Consider the following 12,264-nt stretch of genomic DNA (forward strand, 5'->3'; position numbering starts at 1 on the left):
CCACATTGACCATATTGACCATAATGATGGATAATAATTAATACAACTTTACAGTGTTTTCTATGTGCACTCATATGAACAATAACTAATATAATCTTGAATATGATACCTGCAGAGGGGAGTGCCAACAAAGAGGGATAAATGATTGACAGGGGAAGGGAAACAGGGATGAATTAAAAATTTTAATTAATGAATAAAATATATTTTATTTATTTATAAATTATTGCATTAATATTTTATGTGTCAAGTATTGTCCAAATTACTGAATACAAAAATAGAAACGTAACATTGTCCCAGTTCTCAAGGAGTTCACATTTTAATAGGGGAGGCAGCATTATATATTTATACATGTGAATACATATATACATATGCTATATGCATATTTATGTGTGCATGTATTGAACTGCAAAGTGGAGGGTATTATTTCTAAGTGAGATAATTAGGAAGCCTTTATTGAGGAAAAGTTGAAAGGAAAAGTAAGATTTTCATAAGCATTGATGTATAGTGAGCCCATTCTAATCTTGGGGAAAGCCAATGAAAAATACAGGTAAGGAAGAAAGGGAAGAACAAAATAAGTACATGACCAATCAATAATACTATTTTGCTGATATATAGACGATATGAAAGGGTGTGGTATAAAACAAGATTAACAAGGTATATCTTGAAATCACATGATGGAAGCCTGCATTGCTTTTTTTTAGTCATTCAATAATGTCTGATTCTTCATAACTCCATGGCCATAGCACACCATTACTGCTCTGGAATTTTCTTGGCAAAGATTTTGGAGTGGTTTGCCAATTCCTTCTCTAATGGATTAAGAAAAACAGAGATTAAATGGCTTAGTCAGGTTCATGAAACTAGTAAGTGTCTGAGGACAATTCAAACTCAGGTCTTCCTGACTTTAAGCACAGCGCTCTATCCACTGAGATGTCTGGCTGTCCCTGTAGATGAAGGTAAAAAGGAATTTATGTTTTGTATGCAATGAAGAGTCATTGAAATTTTTTGAGCAAATGAGTATTAAAATTAGATATATGCAGTAAGATTATTTTGAAAGCACTCTAAAGGATGCATTGCAGTAAGCAGAGACTAATAGCATCCTCTTCACAACTCAGACCATCCTCTTTTGAATACATTCCGATTTTTCATCATTCTTCCTAAATGGTGCAGAGACCTGAACTCAATACTCCTGATATGGTATGCTAGAGTAGCATATAACAGAAGTATAATCTGTGTCATTATGGCTATCATACCTCTCTTCTTTTGAAGATCTTCTTCAAATGAACTGTGATCTACCTATGCATCTCTTGCCTTGTTTGTAGAAAGTAAAATTTTTTAAATCTCAAACATAAGGCTTGATATTTATATCTATTAAACTACATCTTAGAGGCGACCTATTTCTTTAGTTTTGTTGAGGTTTTATTTGAATCCTGATTCTAGCATCCAATTTGTTATCTTCCTGTGATTTTCAAATATATAAGTGGATTTTCTACGGCTTCATTTCAATCATATGGGGAAATTTTGAGTATTATAGGATCAAGAATGAGTTCTCTACTAGAGATTTTCATGCAAGTTGGTATTGATTCCTTAATGATGACTTTTTCTTCTGATAATTATATCCTTTGGATAAAAAGATAACATGAGAGACTTTGCCAAAATACTTTGCTCTAATATATGTTTAAGGGATCACAGATGTTTGGAAATTATGGACTGAGATTTTGGGGTATATTTCATGTGAGAGATTTAAAAAGATATCTACCTAGAGGTTTTTATTAAAACTACTGGAATAGATGAAATCTCTAAATGAGAAAAAAACAATTTTGAGAAAAAAGAATAAAGTAAAAAGCCTAATAGATAACTACACTTTGCAAAAAGAAGTATGAAGAGGCAAAGAAAGAGTAATCAGGGAAGAGGACAAATTGAAGAAAAAAAGATTTCCACACTGTAATTAAATGGAAGAAATGATGTTCAATAAAAATGGACAAGATTGTCAATTGCCACAGAAATATCTTATTTTGCAAATAAGAGGTCATACATGACCTTGGAGAAAATAATTTTACTAACATGATGGTGACAGAAGATAGAGTACAAGTGAATAAAGATCAAATAAATAATAAAGAAATAAAGACAATGAACTAATAGTTCTATTAGTTTGGTAGTGGATAAGGACATAAAGTTAGATGTTAGATCAATAAAGAGATGGAATCAGGGACTACAATATGGTAGTTATTTTTATTTGTGAATCTATTTTAGAATAGGAGACATTATTTGTTTTTGTTTGGTTTTACCAGTGGGAAATATTTCAGTATAGAGAAAATAATTGAATTTATAAGATTCAGTGGTATTGATTAAGTAGAGATGAGGTAATGGTATCAAGGAAACAAGGAGTACAGTGCAGAGAGTGCAGGACCTGGAGCCAAGAAGATTCCTCTTTCTTTGTTCAAAAGAGTCTCAGACACTTATCAGTTATGCAACCCCTGGCAAGTTACTTATCCCTGTTTGCCTCAGTTCCTCATATGTAAAATGAGTTAGAGAAGGAAATGGCAAACCACTCCATTATCTCTGCCAAGAAAACCCCAAATGGTATCAAAGCATTGAACTTGACTAAAATATGAACAACAAAAATAATGGGATCAAGGGCAAAATTCACTTGGAAGGCTCAATAAAGAAGCCTAGGCTTGTTCTCTGAAAACAGAAATGATAGTATGGTAAAAATATTTTTAAAAATTTCTGAGGTATGAGAGGAGATGAAGCAGCTCACAGTCACAGAATGTCTCATTATTTTCAGTGAAGAAGGAAAAAAGTTATTTTTTAGAGAAAGGAATGTTTAGAGTTTAGAGAGTAAGGAGAGGGATTTTAGACAAGCTTTCGTTAGAATATTAGAGAGGCAGTCAAAAATAAGGTAAATAAAAGGTTTTGATGAACTGGAGGGAAACCAAACCAAGTTTGACAATATGAATGTATAATGGAACAAGAGAATAGTTTGGTGACACTTTCTTATGAGACTCTGTTGTCTGAGTATTAAAGCCCCTGGGGAAGGACAAGAAGAAGTTTCCATTACCCAGGACTATGTATAAGTAAAATGGAAATGGCAAAGAAAAACTAGATTCAACAAAAAGATAAACTACAGGGTTAAGATTCAGAAGGGAGGATAATAGATGGGAAAGCAAAAATATTATGAGGTTATAATCATAGAGTTGCTTCAAGGGGGAGTGTGGTTGGGGTAGAGATAGAAGGACCAGAGATTGCAACTGAAAGGGGGTTTCAGCGTTTAAAAACTTTAACAATGCATATTGGTTGATTACCCAGCACATGTTATATAATAGCACTCAACAACTGTATCATGATAATGGTAAGATTGTAATCACCACATAGTTTTTAGAACCATCTATGTATGACCTATCCCAAAGTCTATCCTGTTAAAATGTCCTTTCCCCCTCCATCAAGAATTATATTTCTCATTCCTTAAAAGATATCATAAATGGGGAGCCAAGATGGCGGCATAGAGGCAGAAAAGGTTCAGACCTCTGAAAACCATTCCTAATCTATTAAAAACCAAATTCTCCTAGGGGAATGAAAACCAAATCTAAAAATAGGACAGATCTAGGGAACACTCCTGCTGGACTCAACTTAAAAGGTACTCAACCCCAAAAAGCTGGATTTTGAGAAGACTCGGTTTTAAGGGGAAGGAAGAAGGAAGGTCCCAGGACCCCTCCCCCACCTACAGTACTGCACCTCCAGCAGTGGCTATAATCTCTGGGCAGGCAAGGGCTCTATTCTAAAGGGAGTACCTTGTGGGCAAAACTTTGCCAGGCTCAAGGCTTTGAACATGGGTGGCTATGAGGCAGCTCAAGGAGAAGCACAGAGGAGGCAGCCTAGTCACAGCAACAGAAACAGTCCATATTGCTCCCCCCCCAAGATTTTGGCCTCAGGGCACATCCAGTTCTATAAATTCAACTCCACTGGGCTTAATTTCATCAAGCCTTCAGAAGGCAGAGAAGCTCAAGCTCCAACACCCCTCACCCACAGATTGCTCTGAGAGCCTTCCTAAGCTACAAGGGTGAAGGCTGACAGAAAAGTCCAAATCCACAGATGTAGCACATAATGAGAGAAGAAAGAGTGCAGGCAATTACAAGGGGAAGGAAGGGGCAAATATGAGCAAACAACAGAAAAAGAAAAAAGAAATTACAATTTACAGATTCCACCTAGGAAATGAACAAAGAGCAAATGTAACAGAGGAAGATCAAGGAAGACCAAGGAAAAACACAGAAACTCCAGTGAATTGAAAGAACTCAAAATACAATTGAAAACACAATTAATAGGGGCTGAAGACAACTGGGAAAAGAACTTAAAAAGCAAGATAAGTCATCTGGAAACAGAGGCACTTGAACTAAAAATGAGAAAATAGTGTCTTGAAAGTCAAAATTAATCAGCTAGATAATGAGACAAAGGAGATGAAAGATCAGAAGGGTAAGTATGACCAAAAAGCCAGGGATGAAATTCAGTATTTAATAAGCAGAACACAACAATTAGAAGTAAGTGATTTCACAAGGCAGCAGGAAACTATAAAACAAAATCAAAAGAATGAAAAAATTGAGGAAAATATCAAATATCTCATTCACAAAACAGAAGACTTAGAAAATCATTTCAGGAGAGACAACTTAAGAATCATTGGTCTACTGGAAGACCATGAAAAAAGAAAAAGCCTGGACATCATCCTACATGAAAATACCCAAGAAAACTCCCCTGACATTCTAGAACAAGAGGGAAAAGTGGAGATTGAAAGAATCTACCTCCTGTACTTAATCCCCAACTGACAATACCCAGGCCAATACCAATAACCAAATCCAAGAACTACCCGACCAAGGAAAAAAATAATACAAGCTGCTAAGAAGAAGTCATTCAGATACCAGGAAACTACAGTTAGGATAAGACAGGACCTGGCTGCATCTACACTGAAGGACTAAAAGGCATGGGATATATTATTCCAGAAAGCAAAGGAAATAGGACTACAACCAAGACTCAACTACCCAGCAAAACTAACTATATTCTTAAAGGGGAAAGTATGGTCATTTAATAAAATAGAAGAATTCCAAACATTGACAAAGAAATGACAAAACTTGAACAGAAAATTTGATGCCCAAACACAGAACTCAAAAGAATCATCAAAAGGTAAATAAGAAAGGGGGGGGGGAGAGGGACAAAAACAAAACAAAACAAAAAACAAACTTTTCTTAAGGGATCCAATAAGTTAAAATGATATATATCCCTAGAAGAAAAGAGCATACTGGTAACTCTTAAATATTGTTATTTTCACCTGGGTATCTAGAAGAATTATACTTAGAGGGAACAATGACAAACTCTATAGGATGAAATGACAATAAATAATTATGTATATAGATGTATGTTTGCATAAATATATATATATGTGTGTGTGTATATATAACTAGAGTTTTAAAAAGAGGTTAATACTAAGAGAAATGGGAAAAGAAACAAAATGGGGAAATTTATGTCACAAAGAAGCAAAGATGGAGGAGAAAAGAACATCAATACACTGGAAGGATAAAGAGATTGGAGATAGGAAATACTAAATTCTTACATGCATTGAAATTGAGTCAAAGAGGGAAGAACAATCTAATACATTGGGCAGAGAATTGATTTGCACCCTATCAAAAGTAGAAGGGTAACAAATGTACTGGTGGGGAGGGAAGAAATACAAGGAAGGGGGAGGGTGGGGGCAGTTTAAAAAGACTGAAAAGAAAATAAGAGGTGAATGAGAAGGGAGGGGTAGAAAGGGAAATAAAATAAGGTTGGGAATTTGGGGGACTGATTAAAATCAAAACACTGGTGTAGAAGGAAATAGTAGAAGAAGAAAGGGCAGGCCTAGGATTGGAAATAAAAATGCTAGGAAACACACAGCTGGTAATCATAACTCTGAATGTGAAGGGGATGAACTCACCCATAAAACATAAGCAAATATCAGAATGGATTAGAAATCCAAAACCATACCATATACTGTCTATAAGAAACACACATGAGGAAGGTGGACACACATAGCGTAAAAGTAAGCAGATGGAGCAAAATCTATTGGGCATCAACTGAGAAGAAGGCAGGAGTTACAATCATAATATCTGACAAAACCCAAGGAAAAATAGATCGAATCAAAAGAGATAGGAAAAGTAACTATATCCTGATAAAAAGCAGTATAGACAATGGGGAAATATCAGTACTCAACATGTATGCACCAAATGGCATAGCATTCAAATTTCTAAAGGAGAAATTTGTGGAGTTCAAGGATGAAATAGATAGAAAAATATACTAGTGACAGACCTGAAAGTTCCACTATCAGATCTAGATAAACCAAACCAAAAAAAAAAATAAAATAAATAAGAAAAGGTAAGAGAAGTGAATGAAATCTTAGAAAATTAGAGATAGTAGATATATGGAGAAAAAATAAATCGGGACAAAAAGGAACACACCTTCTTTTGAGCAGCAAATGGTACATTCATAGAGACTGACTATGTACTAGGGCATAAAATATTGCAAAAAAGTGCAAATGAGCAGAAATAATAAATGCAACATTCTCAGACCACAATACAATAAAAATAATAATTAATTAAGGTATATGGAGAGGCAAATAAAAATTAATTAGAAATTAAATAATATGATTCTCCAAAATCAGTTATTTAAAGAACAAATCATAGAAACAATTAATAATTTCATTGAAGAAAATGACAATGATGAGAGCAGTACTCAGGAGGAAATTTATGTCCTTGAGTTCATATATTAACAAATTAGGGAGGGCAGAGGTCAATGAATTGGGAATGAAAATTAAAAAAATAACTAGAAAGTGAACAAATTAAAAATCCTCAGATGAAGGTTAAATTAGAGATCATAAAAATCAAAGGAGAAATTAATAAAATTGAAAGTCATAGAACTGTAAACATGACATACTTTATTTTAGTTTAATTTGCATCATTAACATTTTCATCCTCACTTTCTTAAATCTAGACAGTCACCAAAACAATAAATCAAGGTCTGATTCATAACATTTGCTGATTTCCAAGATATAAACTTAATAAATAAGACTAGAAGCTGGTACATTGAAAAACACAAATAAGACAGTCAGAGTTCTGGCCAATCTAATTTAAAAAAGGAAAGAGGAAAACCAAATTGACAATATCTAAGATGAAAAGGGAGAACTAACCTCTAATGAAGAGGAAATTAAGGCAATCATTAAAAACTATTTTGCCTAATTATATGGCAATAAATATGGCAATCTAAGTGATATGGATGAATATTTACAAAAATATAAATTGCAAAGACTAAAAGAGGAAGAAATAGAATACCTAAACAACCCCATATTAGAAAAAGAAACTGAACAAGCCATCAAAGAACTCCCTGAGAAAAAATTCCCAGGACCAGATGAATTCACAAATCAATTCTATCAAACATTCAAAGAACAAATAATCCCATTATTACACAAACTTTTTGACAGAATAAACAAAGAAGAGTTGTACAAAATTTCTTTTACAACACAAATATGGTACTGATTGCAAAGCCAGGCAGGTCAAAAACAGAAAGAAAATTACAGACCAATCTCCTTAATGAACATAGATGCAAAAATCTTAAATAGAATACTAGCTAATAGACTCCAGCAAGAGATCATGAGTATTATTCATTATAATCAGGGGGAATTTTTTACCAGGAATACAAAGATGGTTCAATATTAGGAAAACCATTCACATAATTGACCATATTAACAATCAAACCGACAAAAATCATTTTTATCTCAATAGATGCAGAAAAAGCCTTCGATAAAATACATCCATTCCTATTGAAAACACTAGAAAGCATAGGAATAGAAGGGCCTTTCCTAAAATTAATAAACAGTACTTATCTAAAACCATCAGTAAACATCATCTGCAATAGGGACAAACTAGAAGCTTTCCCAATAAGATCAGGAGTGAAACAAGGATGCCCATTATCACCTCTATTATTTAACATTGTACTAGAAACACTAGCTGTAGCAATTAGAGAAGAAAAAGAAATTGAAGGTATTAATATAGCCAATGAGGAGAACAAGCTATCACTCTTTGCAGATGATATGATAGTCTACTTAATGAATCCTAGCGAATCAACTAAAAAGGTAGTAGAAATAATCAATAACTTTAGGAAAGTTGCAGGATACAAAATAAACTCACATAAGTCATCAGCATTTCTATATATCTCCAACCCATTTCAGCAGCAAGAATTAGAAAGAGAAATCCTATTTAAAATCACCCTAGACAATATAAAATACTTAGGAATCTATCTGCTGAGACAAACACAGGAATTATCTGAACACAACTACAAAACACTCTCCACACAATTAAAACTAGATCTAAACAATTAGAAAATATTGAGTGCTCATGTGTAGGACAAGTTAACATAATAAAAATGACAATCCTGCCCAAATTAATTTACTTATTTAGTGCTAGACCCATTGAACTATAAAAAATTTTTTTACTGAAGTAGAAAAAAACATAAAAAAGTTCATTTGGAAGAACAAAAGATCAAGCATATCCAGGGAAATAATGAAAAAAAATGTGAAGGAAGAAGGATTTGAATCCCAGATCTCAGACTATACTATAAAGCAGTGGTCATCAAAATAATATGGTACTGCCTAAGAGAGAAAGGTGGATCAGTGGAATAGACTTCAGGTAAGTGACCTCAGCAAGACTGTCTATGATAAGCGCAAAGAAACCAGCTTTGGGGACAAAAATCCACAATTTGATAAAAATTACTGAGAAAATTGGAAGACACTGTGGGAGAGATTAGGTTTGGATCAACACCTCACACTCTACACTAAGATATATTCAGAATGAGTGAATGACTTGAATATAAAGAAGGAAACTATAAGTAAATTAGGTGAACACAGAATAGTATACATTTCAGATCTGTGGGAAAGGAAAGATTTTAAAACCAAGGAAGAGTTAGAAAAAAATCACAAAATGTAAAATAAATAATTTTGATTACATTAAATTATTTTTTTGTACAATCAAAACCAATGCAACCAAAATCAGAAGGGAAGCAACAAAATTGGAAAAATATTCATAAGAAAAACCTCTGACAAAGGTCTAATTACTAAAATTTATAAAGAATTAAATCAATTGTACAAAAAAATCAAGCTATTCTCCAATTGATAAATGGGCAAGGGATATGAATAGGCAATTTTCAGATAAAGAAATCAAAACTACTAATAAGCACATGAAAAAGTGTTCTAAATCTCTTAAAATCAGCAGATGCAAATCAAAACAACTCTGAGGTATCACCTCACACATAGAGGATTGGCTAAGATGACAGTAATAGAATATAATTAATGTAGGAGGGTACATGGCAATGTCTGGACATTAATGCATTGCTAATGGTGTTGTGAATTAATCTAACCATTCTGGAGGGCAATTTGGAACTATGCCCAAAGGGCACTAAAAACTTGTCTGCCCTTTGATCCAGCCACAGCACTGCTGGATTCATAACCCAAAGAGATAATAAGGAGAAGGACCTGTACAAGAATATCCATAGCTGCACTCTTTGTGTTGGCAAAAAAAAAATGTAAAATGAGGGAATGCCTTCCAATTGGGGAATGGCTGAACAAATTATGGTATATGTTGGTGATGGAATACTATTGTGCTCAATGGAATAATGAACTGGAGGAATTCCATGTGAACTGGAAGGACTTCCAGGAACTGATGCAGAGTGAAAGAAGCAGAACCAGGAAAACATTGTACACAGAGACTGATACACTGTGGTACAATCGAACGTAATGGAATTCTCCATTAGTGTCAATACAATGTCCCAGAACAATCTGCAGGGATCTAGGAGAAAAAACACTATCCACAAGCAGAGGACAAACTGTGGGCGTAAAAACACTGAGGAAAAGCAATTGCTTGACTACAGGGGTGGAGGGATATGACTGAGGAGAGACTCTAATTGAACACTCTAATGCAAATACCAACATCATGGAAATGGGTTCCAATCAAGAACACAAGTGAAACCCAGTGGAATCATGCATCGGCTATGGGGGAGGGGAGAGGAAAAGAAAATGATCTTTGTCTCTAATGAATAATGTTTTGAAATGACCAAATAAAACATTGTTTTAAAAAAAAGGAAAGGAGAAGAACCAGGAGAACATTATACACAGAGACCAATACACTGTAGTACAATCGAATGTAATGGACTTCTCCATTAGTGGCAATGCAGTGATCCTGAACAACCTGGAGGGAATCTATTGGAAAGAATACTATCCACATTCAGAGGAAAACCAATGGGAGTAGAAACACCACTGCTTGATTACATGGGGTGAGGGGGATATGATTGGGGATTTAGACTCTAAATGAGCATCGTAGTGCAAACACCAAAAACATGAAAATAGGTTCTGATCAAGGACATATGTAAAACCCAGTGGAATTGTGTATAGGCTATGGGAAGGGGTGGGTGGAGGGGAGGGAGGGAAAGAAATATGATTCTTGTAACCATAAAATAATGTTCTAAAGTGACTAAATAAAATTTAAATAAAGATACCATAAACCAATAACTACAATCTCATAAAGAACATAGAATCTTCATATCCTCAACAACAAAATTCTTCCTCCTGTCCAGTTCTCCCTTAACTAATGAGGCTTGGAAACATAAATTGTATTTCTGTTTTCATTACAATGATGTAATTTACTAATTTACTCATGCTATCATGTAACACTTATTTTGAGTATCTGTCATTTTCTCCCAGTCAGTCTCAAATCAAACACAAGCTTAATCCAATTCCTAGGGCTTCGTCACTTCAGGTCACATTGTCTGAATCCATCCCTCTCGAATAACTACACGAATAACCTTTCATCTTTTTCCATATAAATGTAGCCTATATGTTCTTTCTGACATTTGCTTTTCTATTTCTTACCCCCAAATTATTCTTCTACATATGGAATAAGGTTAGCATACTTTCCATCTAATGGAATCCCTCCTATTCTTAGAAATCATGCTCAAATTAATCTCCCTCCAGAAGCCTTTTGTGATTGTTTCAGACCACAAACAGCCACACACCATCCCAGAGGGCAACCTAGCAGCAACAACTCCTTGATCATCAGGTTGATAAAATATTGGAATGGACTATTAAGGGACTCTGTGGCATCTCTGTCCCTGGAAAGCTTCAAGAAGAGAAGAGAAAACAATTTGTCCCCAATGGTTTAGACATGCACTTACCTCAAGGCAAGACCAACTAATCTCTCAGGGTTCCTCCCAGATCTATTATTCTGTAATTTACACTATAAAGTGACTCACATTTTCCCTTTATTTTCCATGATACATTTGGAGATGTGTTCTCATATCTCCTGCTGTCACAGTAAGAGGTAAACAGCTGGGGGAAAACCATATATGTGTTCCAGGAAGAGTTCTGTTAATGTGAGTCTCCTGAGACCATATAATGAATTCATTCTCTACTTTTCTAGTATCACTATATAATGAAATACACCTGTAACACAAATGAAAAAAACTGGTGATTAGGGAAGTATTGCAGGAAAACTCTTTGCTTTTAAAATAAAGGTAGCAATATGCTGTCACTGGGACATGTTTAACAACCAACTCTCTAGGAAAACCAAACCAAACCCAACCTGTAAACATGACATACTTTTTTTTTAGTTTAATCTGCATCATTAACATTTTCATCCTCACTTTCTTAAATCTAGGCAGTCACCAAAATAAATCAAGTCCTGATTCATAACATTTGCTGATTTCCAAGATATAAATACATGCTCACATGCAAAATTAAACAATTATTTATCCTGAACTATTATAAAGTGTTGGGAACATCTCAGCTAAATAAAGGACATCTATATCTGACAGTCTAAAGTCATACAAACCATAAGCCTCAACATGTAAAATAATTATGATGCTTTGACTAGCCAACAAAAGATTATAATGAATCTTAAAGATATTCAGTGCCATGAAAATTTAGTCATAGTAGTTGATTAAGTTCAAGAACCCAAAGCATGAGAAAAAATCAGCATCTACTTAAATTTTGCTTAATGAAAAAATAAGTAAAACAAAGAATTGTGAAATAGAACATGACGTGTTTTCTCATTACTCTTATTATGATAATTGACTACTTCAGGAATCACACATGCCAAATTTTAGCTAATTAACTAAGCTTGAACAGTTAACTGTACATAGAGAGGAGAAGGCCTAGTGAATAAACTAAATTGCTCCCATGAGATATAGTCAGCCTATGCTTAT

Source organism: Monodelphis domestica, chromosome 3, assembly GCF_027887165.1.
Source record: "Monodelphis domestica isolate mMonDom1 chromosome 3, mMonDom1.pri, whole genome shotgun sequence".
NCBI lineage: Eukaryota > Metazoa > Chordata > Mammalia > Didelphimorphia > Didelphidae > Monodelphis > Monodelphis domestica.